Source organism: Cupressus sempervirens, chromosome 9 (genome assembly GCF_028749045.1).
Source record: "Cupressus sempervirens isolate cs-2001-9-10 chromosome 9, ASM2874904v1, whole genome shotgun sequence".
Classification (NCBI taxonomy): domain Eukaryota; kingdom Viridiplantae; phylum Streptophyta; class Pinopsida; order Cupressales; family Cupressaceae; genus Cupressus; species Cupressus sempervirens.
In genome coordinates, this window is record NC_143126.1 from 231,621,758 (window position 1) to 231,641,343 (window position 19,586).

Below are 19,586 nucleotides of genomic sequence, written 5' to 3' on the forward strand. Positions count from 1 at the left end.
AATAACTGAAAGCAATGTAATAATCTTCATGCATCCATGAAGTGTAGTCTAAGTAATCTCATCACATATAAACTAAATTCATAGCACAATATTTGATAGTTTCAAAATAATGCTACTAATTATCAACACAAAACTAGTCTAACAGAGTTCGACCATGATAGAAAAATGCAAACTAGGGGCAGGCACTACATGTCCTAACTTGTGTGTGTGTGTGTGTTCTTGCAAGATTTTGTGTACCTTCAAAGGTGTGGAGATGTGGTTCATGAGGGCATAGAGGAGATAATGGAGAGAAGAAGTGGGGATCTTGGGCTTTTCTAGGCCCAAGATTGTGTAAACCCTTTGGAGGTTTGCACTTACACATGTGCACAATTACAAAGGGAGATAAGTGTATACTTGTGCATTTAGTTCACCTGTGCACCCTTGAAGGGTGTGCATGTGTGTTAGGTGAGCTAATGCTCCACTTTTCACTAAAACCAAACTCTTATGAGTAAAATTTAACATTTCTAATATCTCAGTTTCTGAGCTAGAGGACTATGTAGGACCCAAACTTTAAGCAAAATCCCAAAAATGACTTAGACCCTAGACGAGTGATCTAGGAAACAAAAAAATTACTACGGGGCCCCAATTTCTAGGGTGAATGGGACATGCATTGTGAAACCACAAAAAATAGCCCCAACAAAAGGTAAAAAATGAAAAGGCATTGCTTCATTAGCAAGAATTCTTCTAACATGTGTCAAATACCAACTAAATCCTAAACACTTTGAGCATATTTTAAGTTTCTTCATAGTTAAAACTTCAACATCTTGAATTTTGAAGCTCAGTGTGTGCCCAATCTATTCATGAGCTTCTAGCAACTTGGAGAATATATTTCATCACACCGTTCTATTCATGAAGAATCCTCAAAAAATGTGTTTATCAATCACTTATCTAACTAGATGAGAGAATCCATTCTAAGGGCCCTTTACAAGTTATCACTTTTGCATTTGAGGTGTTGGGTAATCTTCAAAATTTTGCTTCATGTATCTCACATATTTCCATTTGATTCTTCCATGAAGCAATTTGTATAGAAATTAGTTAGCCATTTTGGAGTACATCACCCTAATGTCAAATCACATTTCTTAGGCCATTTGGAACCTTTCATTCTTAATACCACACTTTTCCTTTTTTTTCTTTTTTCTTTTTGTACCTTGATCACACTTAGACTGTGTGATCAAAGCATTGATGTCATTTCCTGCATTCTTTCTTTAGTTGATATCCTTTACATTCCTCTTTTAAGAACTTTATGAAACTCTCATGCCAAACTATGACCTTAGCAATTCCTTTGAAAGGACCTTTTTTTTGAATCTGTAGGGTTTAGACTATCTCTTTCTGCCATCAACCTTGATTTGAAAACACCAATATAGTCAATCATTTAAATTTGTAAAGTGTTGAGAACTATTGATCTACGATTTTTATTTCAAGACAAAAATTCTCTGTTATTGCAAGTAACATCCATTCTTTAGTTGGTAAAAGAAACAAAATTATTTGAATTTTTTGACAAAGAAATACCTCTTCCTAATAGTCAAAACCAAAAAAAGTAGTTTATGAAATGCATTAAGATAGAATCTTGATTGCACCTAACTCCCGGACTGACACAAATGAAAGCAAAAACAGTTGAAAATTTTTATTTTTATTTTTGAAATGTATTCTGCTTTTAGGCCTCAAAGTAATGTTTTAGGAAGTATCCCTTCACTATAAATGCAACCAATTCCCCTTGTAAGGAAATTAGCCTAAATGTATTTTCTCCCAGAATTTCCAAAATTTGATAAAGACCAATCCACAAGCATTGAAACTTATTGTGGCTACCTGAATTTTGTTTTTCCTTGTCCCATAGAAGAACGCAACTGGATATTCTAAAACATTTGATTGTAGCCTACTTATCAAACCACCTCTTAATGATAGCTTGATATTTTTCCATATTCCCTAAAGTAGTTTTTTTTCTCATTTATTTCCAAGAGATTCATTAATCTAGTCTAAACACTATCAATATCTCTAGCGTACCCACTCATGAATTTTCAAATAGGAATCTTGAGGATAAGTGGGAATGTTGGCTCTTGTCCATAGATAATTAGATGTGAGGATATTCCCAAAGTATTCTTGACCTTGAATCGGTCTATCCATAATGGATATTTGAGTTGAGTATGCTAGTCTTTAGGATTTTCCTTCAACAAATATCTTATTACCATGATCAAGTTCTTATTTGTAGATTTAACCACACCATTTCGTTGGGGATTTTAATTTGAAGAGAACTTGATTATAACTAGATTATCCAATACCCACTAGGTAAGGAATATTGATGCAAAAGCTGATCCATTATCACAAACTCAAAAGAATGTCATCCCAAATCTACTCACAATGTGTTCTTCCAAGAAATATCTAACCACCTTTTTCATGTAATTTCTAAAGGTTTCAACTTTTGTCTACCATATAATAGTCTATAGATATGAGAAAAAATGCATGTCCTATCGATGAAGGTGGTTTTATTGGAACAATGAAGTCTAGCACGCCACTTTGCAAAAGTGCATACCTCAAACACTAATTGTAATGGAATCATTAGATGTCTCTCTCTATTAGAACTAGTTTAACAAATATGGCAAGTATGTACATAGTCAAAAGTATCCTTGAAGATTGTAGGCCAAAAATAAGCTGGTCATAAAATCACATGGGCCATAAGCTTATACTAATCCACATCCTCTACCATACTTATCATGAAACTATTTCAAAACCTCTTTTACTTCTTCCTATCCCAAACAATTTAGGTAGATTCTTTCATAGTTCCTTTTATACATTTTCCTATTTTGCAGCATATAAGATTCACACTTCATCTTGAGACCTCTACGTTGGGAACTATTCATCCAATTGGGGTATTGATTTTTAAAAAAATAGTAAAGAATATACTAATAAAAAAAATCTATTATTATACCTTGATCAATATCAACTTGAGATACTATAATCTCTTTTGGTTAATCTTTTGTTTTCATTTTGTCATCAAATCTAAATTCATTCTCATTTCTAATCTCATTATGGGCTATCATCTTTTTGAATCCTTGTCCTCTAACCAACTTCATTGGTTGAATCTATAAATAAAATTCTTGTAGTATCGCCATCCAATGTCTTTTTCTTTCACCCAATTCATTTTCCATTAGTAATGTCTTAATCATAAGATTAGGCACAATTTCATACACCTTGCTCCTTAGTATATAATGGTAGGATTTCTTGATCGTATTTATCTAAGTAAAATAATATTTTTAAATATTAGAATAATTTAACTTATCATTCTTTAGAGAACAACTCATGAAAGAAATGGGTCTTTCATCTTCTTTATCTTTCTTCTGTGTAGGAATCTGATGGGGAGGATCTTGAACAAGGTTCTAGCCTCAACTACTAGAACTCACTTTAGGCTTTCTCCTAGCCTCTTAGGGTATTTATCCTATACCCTACTCCAAGGGAATCTTCTCTCTATTCCCTTATTACACTAATCCTCACCAATCAACTCAAAACTCTATTTCACCATGGGGTCTCCCTAGTGCTCTCATTGCACCGTTCTTGACAACTGGCTTCCAGGAGTGCATTCTTGGCTATATTGAATTCCAAGGCTTGTATTAGGCCTCATTAAATATTTTTTAGGATCACTAAGTGAATTGGAGTATTGGGTTTCCAATCGATTTGAAGATTGCATAGTTAAGAGGGCTACCAAGACTAATAACAAAATTAGGCCTCCAAAACTGATTTTTGGCTTATATCTCCTCAAACCCTTAAGAAATACTCAAAAAAATTTATGATTTGGATACCCTTTTGCCTCCCCTTGAATATTTTTTAGGTCTGCAACACCCAGGTCATCCGTACAAGGGATTTCCAAAAATATGTCTATTTACAAGGGTTTCTTGTTTGTATGAACAGGAATATAGAGAGTTCTTCCTTCCACCACTCAAATGGACTCTAAATGACTGAACTCCTGGAATTAACTTCCTTCACTCACCACTCTTTCCTTCCATGAATTTGTATTTCACCCAACACCCCATTCTATGCCCCTTTCAAACACTTATTTGCTGATTTCATTGCCTAGCCGGGTATGCAAACTCGCCTAGGGCCTCTTGGAAAAAACAACAAACCTCTGCAAAACAAGACAAAAATACATATTTAAATTTTTTATACAGTCTAGTACTTGATTCCAAAAGGCCATCATGGTTCCACCATTGGAATTCAAGTTATAGAGATTTCTTTGCTGATTGCTGTGTACAGACCAGCGAACTGGCAACTTTAAAAAGATTTTTCAAACTAGTAATGAAACTGATCAAAAAAACTCCTAATCTTTACCAAAGCATCTAAATTTCATACACTATAAAATCACATGAAAACAGCAACCCTATCAATCCATTAAAGGTGTGGATGAAGGGTGAAATCAGAAAACTGTCATCAAAATGCTCAGTTTGCTCTTCATTCCAATGCCAAAATTCGTACAAAAGCATATGCCAACCCTCAAACTAACTTGGATTGGTCTTAAATACCTCTTAAACATGTGAATCAATAGATCCCATAGGTTTCCAACTGATTCTTGAAGCCCTTATAAAGTTTTAGCACTTTTTGTCAATGTTGTCAAGCAACTTTGCAAAGTTGCAAAGTTGCCAAGTGCAACTTTTGCACTATTGTGCATTTAATGGCTCCATGACCTCAAACATGGTTAAATGAACCTATTTCCATGTAATTACAACTTTTAACATATTTTCCATGTTTCCCATCCTCCTGGGGTCTTGGTCAATGTTTGACCATTCTAGGCTCTAACAAGCAATTTAAGCAATTTTGCCAACATAGAAGCAACTTGGAAACTCAAACACAACAAAAACCTATTTACAAACACAACTCACACACTTGGGGCTTTATCCCATAGCCCTTATTCATGTGGTCTAGCCAAGACCACTACAAGCCAAAAATGAATTAGGAAACTTGGCATATTTCCTAGGTGCTCCTGCACCAGAATCCCAACACATAAATGTTCTGAAGAAAAAGAGTATATTTTAAATGGTAGCTCATAATCTAGATTGACAAGGACTAGAGCTATGGAAATAGAAACTTTGATATCCTCAAATGATTTCTTAATTTATGAAACCCATTTTATTTTCAGTCCCTTCTTGAGAAAATCATCAAGAGGGCATACTATCTTAGAAAATCCACTTATCAATTTTCACACAAAAGTTATCTTTCCAAAGAAAGGCTTGAGTTCTTTATGATTATTTGGAGGTGAAAAATTTAGAATGAATTCAATTCTCTTAGGATTGATGAAGATTCTAGCATTAGATAAGATAAAATATGACCTAGGAGCTTTCCTGTAGTGACCCCTAACAAACACTTGTTGGGATTAAGTGATATGCCATATCTGTGATATCTATTGAGCACCTATCTTAAACTAGAAATATGAGTGCTTCAATCCTTTGAAAAGATAGTTAAATCATCCAAGTAGATGACAATACATTTTTTTATTAGCCACTTGGAAGCTTCATCCATGGCTTGTGGGAATGTAGCCCCTACATCGATCAACCCAAAGGACATTCTTCTATAGCAAAAAGTCCCCCATTTTGTTATGAAATAAGTCTTCACCCTATCTTCTTCATCAACCATCACCTGCTTATATCAACATATCCATCTTAGAGAAACACCTTTCTGGATCCATTGACAATTTGTAATACTTCATTAAGTGAAGGAGAATGGTACTTATCTTTATGAGATGATAGGTAAAAATTGTAAAAATTTCACACAAAGGTGAATCTCTCTAGTCTTTTTCCTCACTAGAACCAAGTTAGCCACCCATGTAGAATGAAAAATAGGGAAGATGATATTAGTATCAATAAATTTCTTGACCTCTTTCATTATCAATGGTTCAATAATGTGATTAATAGGTCTTTTCCTTTGTTAGAAAGGTTTGAAATTTGGTTTCAATAAAATATCATGTGTGTCGATATCATGATCATACCTTTTGAGTTCTTCATAACTCCAAGCTATGACATCTTTGTATTACCAAAGAAATTGGAGCATATTTTCCCTTTCTTGAGCATTACATTCCTTTCCAACCCTTGAAATTTTAGGACCTTCATCCATTCCCAGATTATATGAATCACATTCCTTGATCTATTTTTCTTTGACTATTCTATTGCTAAGTGTTGAGTCATCATCTTCATCCTCAAGTTCTTCATCCTTAGGTTTGTCATCAGGGGTGTCATCAATCTCCTATCCCTTAAAATGGCCATTTCACTTTATGTATTGATCATCCTAGAAAACTTGGAAGTTCATGATGTTGTCGAGGATAGATGGGGTAGCAACCAATTCTACTAAAAATATTTTTAATTTAGTTCTCTCAACAGGTTGTATTGCACTAGCTAAAATTGCTTGGGCATCTACTATCTTGTTTCTACTTCCAAGGATGGACTTTATGTTTAAAGTGTCAAAGTAATACATTAGATCCCATAATCTCTTTTGATAAGTGAGTAATATCCTATCGTTACATGAATAAATTGATTTCACTTGTGTAGTCACCAACTAGGAGTCTCCTTCAATTATGAGAGTTTTGAGTCCATTCTCTAATGCGAAGAGAAGCCCATGAATCAAGGCTTCATTCTCTGTAACATTATTAGTACATCTAAATTGTAATTGATATGTTACATAAAAATACCTAGCTTTTGGGTTGATTAATTCAATACCTACACTAGCTCCTAATTTGCATTTAGAGCCATTGAACCTACATGTTTAGATTGGTTCTTCTTTGGGCTTCTTGGGCTTATGCTTGTTCTTTCATAGCTTTTCTTTTTCTTGAACCTCAAAGGATTATTTCTTTGAGATCCATTGTAATCTCTAACATGGTGGACTTGATGATTTTTCATTAGTTATCTTTGATATGGGGGGTGCATGTTTCTCTTTCTGATCTTGAATTTCCCCAATCAATTCTATAATTTTGTTAACTTTAGGCTTATGATGAACAACTACCAAAGTCCAACCTTGGCCTTTTATGATATGTCTCCTTCTTTGGATCTTAATCATTCTTAGTGGAGGAGAAGAAAAACCTCCACCATCTGAATATGTATCACTATATGATGCATTGCGATCTTCTACCTCTCCTACATCTTTCCCTACTAGTTAAAATATGTATGTGGAAGTTGAATTTTCCATGGATACTTGTTTTGGAATGTGGTTTAACTTTATTTCCATTATTTGAGTTAAACCTAAGAAATTGCTTCTTGGCAATGTGAACATTCAAACTCTAAATGACTAACTTTGTGCAATCTACAAAATATGGGAAGGAGCAACACACTTGGGTATACTTCTTCACCTAGGCATTATAAGTTTTCCATGATGCCATCTATGAACTATGTTATAATCTCTTCTTTTGGGATTGGAATTATGGTCCTTTCAGTTCGATCATCTAATCCTTTATTTGAAGTTGTATCCAAATCCATCACTTTGTAAGAGTTTAAATTAGATTGTAGAAATGCCAAATCATTTCTTGCATTGTATTCTGTAATCATCATTTTCAATTTTGGGTTAGCATCAATCTTGATATGATTATTTAATCCTTTCCAAGGCAACCATAGTTGAGTAAAATTAGTTGAAAACCATCCCCTTAAGCATTTTGTCCACTTTCTACTTAGTAATAATCCATATGTTTTAGAAATTTCAATCACATGTGTTGGTCCTAGAATGGTTTTGATATTTGAGTGTCAACACACTTAACCACTTTTCACATACACGTCAAGTACACTATACATGCTAAGCTACAATTTGTGTCAAGCCAAAATTTCAATAGGTGTCGAGTGACTTTAGGTGTCAAGTGATCAGTAGATGTTGAGTGATATATAGGTGCTGATTCACAGTTGATGTTGAGCAAGTTAGAATGCAACGTGTATCGAGTGAGCTAGAAACATATATGTGCCAAGCAAGAAAGAGTGTAATTAGTACCAAGTAAACTAGGATTATATATGTGCCAAGTTACATAGAATCAACATATAAGTTTGTGCCTTCACAAACATAGATGCAAAACTATTGTTTGATGATTTACGAAGAGATAAGAAGATTATATCAAATCTTTGCATTTACTCATGCTATCAGCATACATCTAATCAAAAAATAGGAGATAGCATGCAACCAATAGGATAAATCTAAGGATTTAAGTGAGAAATTCAAGAGTTCATGATTTTAGTGCAAACCCTAAGTCTATGAAGTATTTATAAGAAGTCTTAGACTCCATAATTTTGAGTTGTTGAGGGAATTGTTAAGGAAGTTACTAAGCAAATAGAAAACTAAAGAACAGAGCAAGTAGTAGGGGTGTAAATGACTTAGTAAATTGAGTAGCAATTACACATTTAGTTTATCAAAATAGAACAAGGGCTACAAAAAAAGATCAGATCAAGCAAGGATCAAGATTACAGAGAGTAGATCAAATGCCTAAATCCATCAATTGAAGATTGTATACTATTAGGTTTATGTTTCTAATATTTTCTAGCCATTGTATTAGAAAAGGAAATCCTATATTGATAGATTAGGTTAACAACTATGTGGGAGAACCTTTGAGAAGGTGACTAAAAGTCCTATGAAATTAGGTGGGCCTAATAGCCTTTTGTAAATCCTTTAATAGGGTGACACTTCATGTAAGGGGTTTGAAAATCCTTTAACTAGGTCACTATTGACATAGTGTAAAGCCTTTAATAGGGTACGCCATCAAAAGTGGTCAAAAAATTATTGCTCCAATAATTTTGTGGGTATCATCCCCACCCTAGTTTTACCTTCTTATTCCTGGAAGGGTTTTCGGGTTACCAAATTTCTAGTGTTATGTGTTGATGCATGTTTTTACTTTATGTTTATTTAATATGTTTACATGCATGTAGTTTACTTTCAGTTATAAGTTTATTAAAGGATTAGAAAAGGTTAAAAGTTAGTTACTTTTGACTCACCCTGCCTCTTAGAAGTATTCTTTCCATTTGAATATTCCAACAATTGGTATTAGAGAAAGGTTCTCACAAGGAGAAGCCTAACAACTTGGAGAAAAGATCTGAAGATGGAATTCTTCAACCTTTGGAAGATCATAGATAATCAAGTGATTGATGTGCACCTCACTCTACACAAGTTAGAGGAAGCCGAAGAGGAATTGAGAAAATCCTTGAAAAGAATGAAGTGCATAGCCATAGCTGAAAATGACATACACTACAAGGAAAATCGTACCACACAAGTGTTTTCCAATGGAGATTCCAAATAATTTGATACATCAATAACATAGTTGATGGTGAAGAATAGAGCTCAAGTAGAAGAGATAAGATCTCTTAAAATGGAGAAAGAGTCACAAGCCATGATGCTATGTGAGATAACTGAACAAAAGAAAAGAGCCATTGAGGATAGGGCTACGATTGAGGATGAAAAAAGAAACCTTCCCAAAAGATTGGAGAAGAAGTCCATAGAACTTATAAAGATCTCCAACATGTAGTTAGATACCCTTAGCCAGGTGATGAATGCTCATCATGAGCTAAACATGAAGGACATGTAGATCTCCACCTTTAGAATGCAAAATGAACAATTATAGAATGGTCTAAAAAGGGAAAAGGAGATAGCATAGGGCTTCAAAAAATCAACTGAAGCCAACAACCACTTTGAGAAATTGTTGAAATCACCAAGATCCAGCAACGACACTTCAGGATTAAGATTCACTAGTATTGAAGAAGGAGAGTCATCAAAGAGTCTTGAGAAAAGGAGTAAGAAAGATAAGAATTCTAGACCCACTTGTCATTTCAATGGAAAAAAGGTGCACATTTCTAATGTATGTAGGAGTAGGAGACCAATCAGAAGAATGACAAACCCAAGAACAAGGGTCACTATCACAAGTACAACAACCAAGGAAACCTAATAGAAGACTCTAGGACCAAGACCATGAGGACACCAAGATTTGGTGGTCACTGCTACAACTTCAAAAAGTTTGGACATATAGCTTTTCAGTGTAGATCAAAGCCTATGTGGACACCAAATTAGCCTGGAAGAAGAAACAACCATGCACACAACTATAACTAGGGTTATAATAGTAGACAGAGCTGTCATTACTGTTAGGACTATGGGCATGTTCCAAAAAATTGCATAAGAATACATTTCAGAGGGAACTATTGTAGGTGGTTAAGCCAAACCACATGTTTTAGTTACTTGAAGACTAGTCATATTAATAGGTATTACCCAACAAGGGCCAAGGCATCCAAGTTAGAAGTCAACAAGGGAAAAGATAAGGTTGATGTGGAATACATTAGGGCAAAGATGAAAAGGACATGGCAAAGAAGGGATGGAGCCAATACATCCAATGGAGGGACCACTTCACCTAAGAGGTCAAGTGGTCACACCTCATCCAACTAAGCAAGGATAGGTGCATGGGACTGATATACAAAGCTATATCAGACATTAGTCCTAAGATAAAGAAGTATTGCAATGAAGAAAACAACATTAAAAAAGATGCCAAGTCAAATTTGAAGTTTTTGCCAACACTGTTGTGTTGTCCTCAGATGCCAAGTAAAGCTCCAGTACATGCTGAGTTGCCAGTAGTAGTTGAGTTGATGGTTGATGTCAAGTTAAGGAATGTTAATGGAAGTTGAGTGAATGAAATCCAATGGATTCCGAGTCATGTTGAAACCTTTAAGTGCTGAGTTTACAACTGTATGCATTATGCATTTAATGCTAGGTTTTAAAGGGTATAATATCAAATTTTGCTAATTTTTTGTGCCATTCAAACACAAAGAAAATATGAGAAGAGTGCTAAAGTGATTGAAGAGAAATCTTAAACCCTTTTGCATTAATTTTAATAGTAATTCAACATGATTTCTTTGATCTAAAGGTATTCATCAAGTGCCAAGCTACACAATTTTAAAGTTTTTTATATACTGAAACCCTAGTTTAGTATAATGGCTTCCAGTTCCAAGAACCCTAAGGGAAAGGAGAGTCATGAGGTTCAATTGGTTAGCAATGAGGTAAAACAACCTAATTTCAAACCCATTCCCGAAGTAGCCTATAAAAATGACCTTGCTGGTGTGTTATCCATAATTCCACCTAAGGTTGTCATGTTGCAGGATGTGAGAAAATGTTAGAACTATAAAGTAGGGGCCATAGGTGATCTTGAGATATTCCAAGCCTATGACATGTTGTATGACAATGGGATTCTAAAGGATGAGATCTATATAGTTGAGAAGAAGGGTTTGACAAATGCCCCAATTTTCTCCATAGTATTTAAAATAGAATAGATCTGCATTGTATTGAGCCAAATTCATGATGGCTATCTATGGTTGGAAATAGGACCTATCAAAATAGCGAAGAAAATAACACATAGGGTTATGAGATTCCCAACCCTAGATCAGCCTAAGACATTGAGAAGTGATAGTAAAGAGGCAATTGAAAGGAATATAGGGGCCAAGTGGAACAAGAGGGGTATGAAAATAGATACAATTACAAAACCTCTTCTAGATTTTGCAGTGAGAGTGATTTCTCACAAATTTTAACAATCTAGTAGATTAAATAGTGTACCCTGTATAGCTATTGATGTAGCTTACAAGCTTGTGACAAAAGATGATACTTATGATGTAGCAGAATTGATGCTGCAATAGATCAATGAAAACTTGGGAGCTATCAGAAGATCCAAGGGAGCTCAATGCAAGTTTGGTTCAGTCCTTGTCTACATATTCTTCTATGTCATGGAGGATTTTCCATAAATTGGCAAGGTAAACTAGAACCCCAACAAGTCTGCAATCACACAAATCACTGAATACATAGAGCATATGGGTGACAATTTTGTGGCTGAAATGAAAAGCTACTTTAAAGATTTTAAGAAATTCATGAAGCGAAGGATGAGGATACCAATTTCCTTGGTAGAAAAACATGTCAATGACATATGGTTTTTGGTTGACATTAACTATGCCTAAATACAAGCTGTAGTTCCAAGGGTAAGATGGCTCAAACCCTTAGGTTATGAGCTAGATGTGGACCAAGGATCAATAGTAATCACTGCACTACTTGCAAAAGACATAGATAAAGTAACAAAACCCTTTAGCACATATGATGTGGTGAATCGAGGGTTGAAATGGATTTGAAGATATCCTTGTTAGTCAAGAGGAAGGACAAATTGGTAAGGAAGATCAAGAAGAAATTTGGTGTAGACATTGAAAGGGCAGTAGGCATAGCTGAGGAACAAGAAGAAGAAGAAGAAGATAGTGAAGAAGAAGAACAACAAGGGAAGGCCCTATGGAACTTACTCAAGGGTTAGGAGAAGATAAGGAGGAAGGTGATAAGGAAGAAGAAGCTAAGGAAGCACCTACACAAGCTGAGTCAAAGAAAAGAAAGGAAAAATCTCAACCTCTAGCTCAACCTAAGGCCAAAAAGGTAGCTAATCTTGCTCAAGCCAAACCAAAGAAACCTAAAACAAGGGCTACCACAAGGGCATCCACACAAAAGGCCAAGGAAGAAATAAAAGAGAAGAAAAAATCCATTGAATAGACTAGTGAAATGTAGAAGAAAGAAGAAATTATCTAGCACACCTAGATTCTGATGAAGAGGAGAAGATAGAGTGAAAGGATAACAATCAATTCAAAGTGGTAAGCCATCCTCCTAAATCTTCCATAAATAAAATTTGTGAAAATATTAAAAATACATATTTGAATGATTTGAAAAGTCTTGATTTCAATAAGCTTAGTAGAGAAGAGAAGAATAAAGTAGAGGAATCAGTGTATTCCATGATGACAGAGTTTAAGAAAACACCTCTAGAACTAGACAATACCATGCCTAGGGAATTATATGAGATTGTAGGAAAAAAATGGCATCATTATCTCAAAATTGAAAAGGAGATAAGAGAATCTACCTTATCACAAGTGATTCCTAGCCTAACAAGAGGTCAAATAAAAAAGGCTAATAAGCAACATGGTGGAAAATTTGCACCTATGTATAGAGCCTTTAGCATCCTACAAAATAAGATTGAGGATGTAGTAAATAAATGCGCACAACTGTTGAAATCAATCTAAAAATTGATTGATGATAATGATAGAGATGTAAACAAGGTAGAAGCTAGTACAAAGGAGAAGGGGGAGAAGGTAGAAGGGAAGGAAATAAAAAAGAAAGAAGAAGAGAAGAAGGAGGAAGATAAAGGAGAAGAAGAAAAGAAAGAGGAAGATGATAAGGAAAAAGGAGAGGAGGAAACACAAAAAGGCGAAGACATGGCAACTACTGAACAAGAGCAGCAAGAAGAACATAGTGTTCAAGACACACAAATGTCACCCCCTAGCCCTCCTCATGTAACCATCACATGTGTAGACAAAATAACAATCAAGGATTTTACTAACCAATCATGTTAGAACATCAATCCCCTAACAGCAAAGGATCTCTCCAAGATCCTTGACCAATCTACCCAACAAGCCAAGTTATGCACAAAATCTATATTGGTTAGTGTTGATGAAATACAAAAGGTAGTAGCTAACACAACTAGAGTCAAGGTGAATCCACAAGAACCACCTTCTATTTCTATAGCTACTAGCACACAAATCCTACTGCTTGCACCATCACCTCCAACAATTGCAACAAGTGATACATTATATGACACTACTTAGATGCTGAGTGTAAAAGCAAAGAAAGAAACTTCAATAGGGCCAATAGGATAGATTTCTACATCTAATCCAATAGTACAGGTAATAGGTACACCCCCAATAATTATAATTGATCAAGGGAAGTCTGATGAGGAAAAGGAGGATACTACTAAAGATGAGGAGCAAGATGCAATTCAAACATTGATTGAATTACCTAAAATAGGCACTCTTACATAAACTCATCAGAAGCCGTACACTAAGATGATATCATTAAAAATCTCTACACTAGGCTTGAGCTCTAAAAAGGTTGCTAGGATACTTCATTATGGAGACCTTGAGCTAGATGAGGAGATAGATATACCTCTTTATGACTCCAAGACTATAACCATTGAATAGATCACTGAGATGCAGAATGCATTGGATAGGAGAAAGAGATAGGAAATAATTAGAAAAGAGTGTAAGAATAAGAAAACATTGAATGAGATTAGGGACATCTTTATGGATGCCTTCACCTTGTAGTCACCAAATGAGTCAAAGCCAATAATAGAACAACTGTCTGATATAGTTGACCAGGTGACAAGTGCGGACTAGGACACAAATGTTAAACTTATGGAGTGGTCTGAAAGGAAATTTCAAGGAAAGGTAAATGAGAAAATAATAAATGATTTAGCACTTGCACAGGTGGATTTGGCTAAGAAAATTGAGAAAGTCAAAACTTTACTTGAGAACATTTTCTCACTATAGAAAAAGCTTTGTGATGTTTCCAATTTCACACAAGAGACCAGCCAAAAAATATTGAGCTTGGAGAGAAATCTCAAGATGTCTAGCATCGAACTACCTATTAATATAGCTTAAAGTAAGAAGTATTTTTCTCAATCGCTTCACACTTAAAGATAATTAGCTACAGTTACAACAGAAGAGGCCAATATAAAGGCTAAAGTAATGTAGATCCAATCCTCCATTACTCCACATCTAGAGGTCCTCCATAAAGAGAAAGTATATGCAAAGAATGTTCTCAAGAAAAATCCTAATCTTTCTACTCTTGATGGACTTGTACATCTTGCCACAGAGACTGCCATCTAACACAAATCACTTGAAATTTCTTTGGAAAATTGGGATGTAGCTTAGAAAATGATCATGGATGTAAACAATACATTTTTGGCTAAATATGGTATTACTCCTTAGAACCCTTTGACATAAGTGTCAAAAAGGGAGACAATTAATAATAGGGGGAGAAATAATATAATAAGGAAGATATAACTAAGGGGGAGAATACTAAGGTATTTTGATTCCATTCTTTCATTCATTCTTTCAGAGAATTAAAAAAGGAAAGATTGTAGATAGCCAAATGGGGGAGATAAGAAATAAGAAAAAGTGTGGGGGAGATACAAAATTTTAGGAATTGTATGAAAGATTGCTCTGATATAGAATACAGGAATACAAGAATATAGAATACAGAAATAGGGAAAAGGCAAAGAGTATTAGATACATCAGTACAAAATTTTGGTTACAAGAATTTAAAAGGCACAATTAGCTCAAGGGGAGTTATAAGGTATGCTGTTCCTTACAAAATTTTGAACAAAGATTTTGAAATTTTGTATATATGTAGAGCAGAATGAAAAATGTACTCATTAGGTTAGATTAGTAATGTTTAGTTAAGTTTTTTTGACACTCATGTCAAAGGGGGAGATTGATGGTCTTAGAATGGTTTTGACATTTGAGTGTCAAAACACTTAACCACTTTTCATGTACATGCCAAGTATAGTATATATGTTGAGCTACAATATGTGTTGAGCCAAAATTTCAATGAGTGCTAAGTGATTTCAAGTGCCGAGTGATCAATAGATGCCAACTTATATATAGGTGCTGAGTCATAGTTGATGCTAAGCAAGTCAGAATGCAACATGTGACAAGTGAGCCAAAAGCATACATATGCTGAGAAAGATAGAGTGTAATAGGTGCCGAGTAGACCAAGCTAAATATGTGCCAAGCACCAATAATTTATTAGGTGCCAAGTAACACATAATCAACATATAAGTTTGTCCCTTCACAAACTTAGATGAAAAACTATTTTTGGATGATTCACAAAGGGATGAGAAGATAAGATCAAATCTTTGCATTTACCTATGTTATCAACATATAGCCAATCAGAAAATTGGAGACAACATGCAACCAATGGGATAAATCTAAATATTTAAGCGAGAAATTTAAGTTCATGATTTCATTGCAAACCCTAAGTCTATGAAGTCTTTATAAGAAATCTTAGACCCCATAATTTCGAGTTGTTGAGGGAATTTCTAAGGAAGTTGCTAAGCAGATAGCAAACTAAATAATAGAGCAAGTAGTAGGGGTGTAAAGGACTTAGTGAATTGAGAAGCAATTACACATTCGGTTGATTGGAATAGAACAAGGGCTATGAACAAAGATCGGATCAAGTAAGGATCATGTTTAGAGAGAGTAGATCAAGTGCCTAAATCCAACAATTAAAGATTGCATACTATTAGGTTTATGATTCTAATACTTTCTAGCCATTGTATTAGAAAAGGAAATCCCATATTGATAGGTTAGCTTAACAGCTAGGTGGGAGAACCTTTGAGAAGGTGACTGAAAGTCCTATGAAATTAAGTAGGCCTAACAACATTTTGTTAATCCTTTAACAAGTTGACACTTCATGTAATGTATTTGTAAATCCTTTAAATAGGTCACTATTTACATGGTGTAAATCCTTTAATAGGGAAGGACTTTAACAAGGAAGACCATTAGAAGTGGTCAGATAATTATTGCTACAGTGATTTTGTGGGTATCATCCCTACCCCAGTTTTGCCTTCTTTTTCCTAGAGGGTTTTTGGGTTACAAAATTTCTAGTGCTATGTGTTGATGCATGTTTTTACTTTATGTTTATTTAATATGTTTACATGCATGTAGTTTACTTTTAGTTGTGAGTTTGTTAAAGGATTAGAAAAGGTTAAAAATTAGTTACTTTTGATTCACCCCCCCTCTTAGAAGTACTCTTCCCATTTGAATATTCTAAGAACACGTATATCTATGATGCCCTGAATTCAAGGATCAATTATCAATTATATCTGAGGGTGAACCCACGTTAATGGGTTCTGCTTTAGTGGAATGAATAAACTCTAAAAAGTTTGCCAAATTGTAAATTTTGGTGGTTGCATTTTCTTTGATACGTTCGTACGAACATATGTGAAATGTTTGCATGAACATATTGTTGTCGTATGTTCATGCGAACATATCGTTGCCTAAATTGATATTTTTGCGCAAACATTTGTTGACAATATGTTCATGCAAGCATATAACAATCAGATTTTCGACATTAAAATTTGTTGTTTTACCCTTTTTCATTTCATTTTCATGGCTGATATTGTTGACTTATAGGTTCGAGCCAACGTACGATTTCTACTGCCCCCACTAGCATTGCCTGTCGCTTTCATTCGCATTCTTCATTTCGGGTATGTCAAAATATTATTAATTTAATGTTTTGAATGTTTTTAAAGCATTTTTTAATATTTTCAATGCATTTTTAAAATGTTTTTTAAGCATATTTGAATGTTATTTATGTTTTCAACAATTTTGAAAGCATATATAAATGTTAATTTAAAATTTTTATTGTTTATTTATATTAATTTAGAAAATAGTAAAATGTTATACAGAAAATATTAGAAAACATTAGAAAAAATAGTAGAAAATTTATAATATAAAATTTAGGAAAAGCATTAGAAATTTTATAAAAAGCATTAGAAAACTATTTTCGAAAAAAACATTACCAAAAATTAGAAAATTTAGAAAACAAATTTACAAAAAACATGAAAAAATTTATAATTGAATATAAAATTTAGAAAAAAACCAATAGACACAAATTAGAAAATTTATTAAAAAAAATTACAAAATTTATAAAAATATATTAGCAAATTTAGAAAAAAAAACATTACAAAAATATTGGAAAAATTAGAAAAAGTATTACAAAAACATCAAAAAATTTCTAATTTAATTAAAAATTAAAAATATAAATATAATTTTTTTTTAAAATTACAAAATATAGAAAAAATATTATAAAAAAATTTATAATTTTTTTTAAAAAAATTTAGAAAAACATTAGAAAAAACATTAGACAAACATTAAAAAATTTATAATTTAATATAAATTTTGGAAAAAAAATTTTTAAAAAAAAATTGAAAAACATTTGAAAATTTAGAATTTAATATAACATTTGGAAAAAACATTACAAAAATATTAGAAAATTAATAATTTAATATAAATTTTACTAAACAAATTTGGAAAAAAATTACGAAAATGTTTAAAAAGTTATAATAATATAAATTTTAGAAAGGAAATTTTAAAAAAATTAGAAAACCATTATAAATATTATAATAATATAAAATTTAGAAAAACATTAGAAAAAATATTTTAAAAATATTAGAAAAACATTAGAAATATATATGTTAATGTTTAATATAGACATGTATGTTTTATATATATATATATATATATATATATATCTGTGTCAAATTCAACTTAATATCTTAATCTTAGAAGTTTAATTAAATGACATATCTTAAGGGTCTAGATTCTAAATTGTACATGTAACAATATAGATAAGAATGTATAATTTTTTATTTTGAACATAGATGTACATGTATATTTGTTCATGGTTAAAAGTAGATGTATGTACATGTTTTTAATAAATTCATATTTTTATATGTATAATGTGTGTGTGTGTGTGTGTGTATGTGTGTGTGCATAGATATATATATATATATATATACATATATACATGTGTACATATATGTATATATACATGTATACATATATGTATATATATATACATATATACATATATATGTATATATATATACATATATACATATATATGTATATATATACATACATAAATATATGTATGTAAATATACATATATACATATATATATGCATACATATATATATGTATATATATGTATGTTAACTATGGATCTTAATTTATCTTATAATTAAGTTTACAATTAACTATGTCTAATGACACGTCTTAACTTGGGAGATACTAAATTATATATGTATAAGAATGTAGATTAAAATGTATATTTTATTTTATAAATGTACATGTAAATATGTTAATGTTAACATAAACGTGCATACATATACATTTATACATATACACACACACACACACACACACACACATATGTATATATATATATATACACACATATATATGTATATATATATACACACATATTTATGTATATATATATATATATATATATATGTATGTATGTATGTTAACTATTGATCTTAATTTATCTTATAACTAAGTGTACAATTAACTATATTTAATGACATGTCTTAACCTGGGAGATCTTAAATTATATATGTATAATAATGTAGATTAAAATATATATTTTATTTCATAAATGTACATGTAAATATGTTCATGGTAACATAAACATGCATATATGTATGTATGCAATATTCATGTTTAAATGTGTGACTATGGACCTTTACACTAAAATCGTATTCCAAAACCTAATTGATGCTTAACTTAAAATTAAAACAAGTTGATCCTAGTCCTAAATTGTTAAAAATTAGATTTGAGATACATGCACATACATTTAAACACATGTATGTTACATGAAGTATGATCCTTGTTTTACATGAACTTAAAACCTAAACATTGAAACATTATCCTTTAAGAGTAATATAAATAATTTATTACCCTTTAATTGAATTCTCTAATAATAAGATTAACCTAATTTACAACTTATCAAAATTTCTATTTACCTTAACTCTAACCTTAATTTTCTTTAAATCATAACATTAATTAAAATAATATATATCCCTATTTTAAGGTCCTAACTATAATATAATCTATATGAAAATTTGGAGATCTATACATGGTTAAAAAATTTGTATAAGCCCTTATACTAAACTGAAAGTTTGTATAAAGATTATGGTTTAGTAT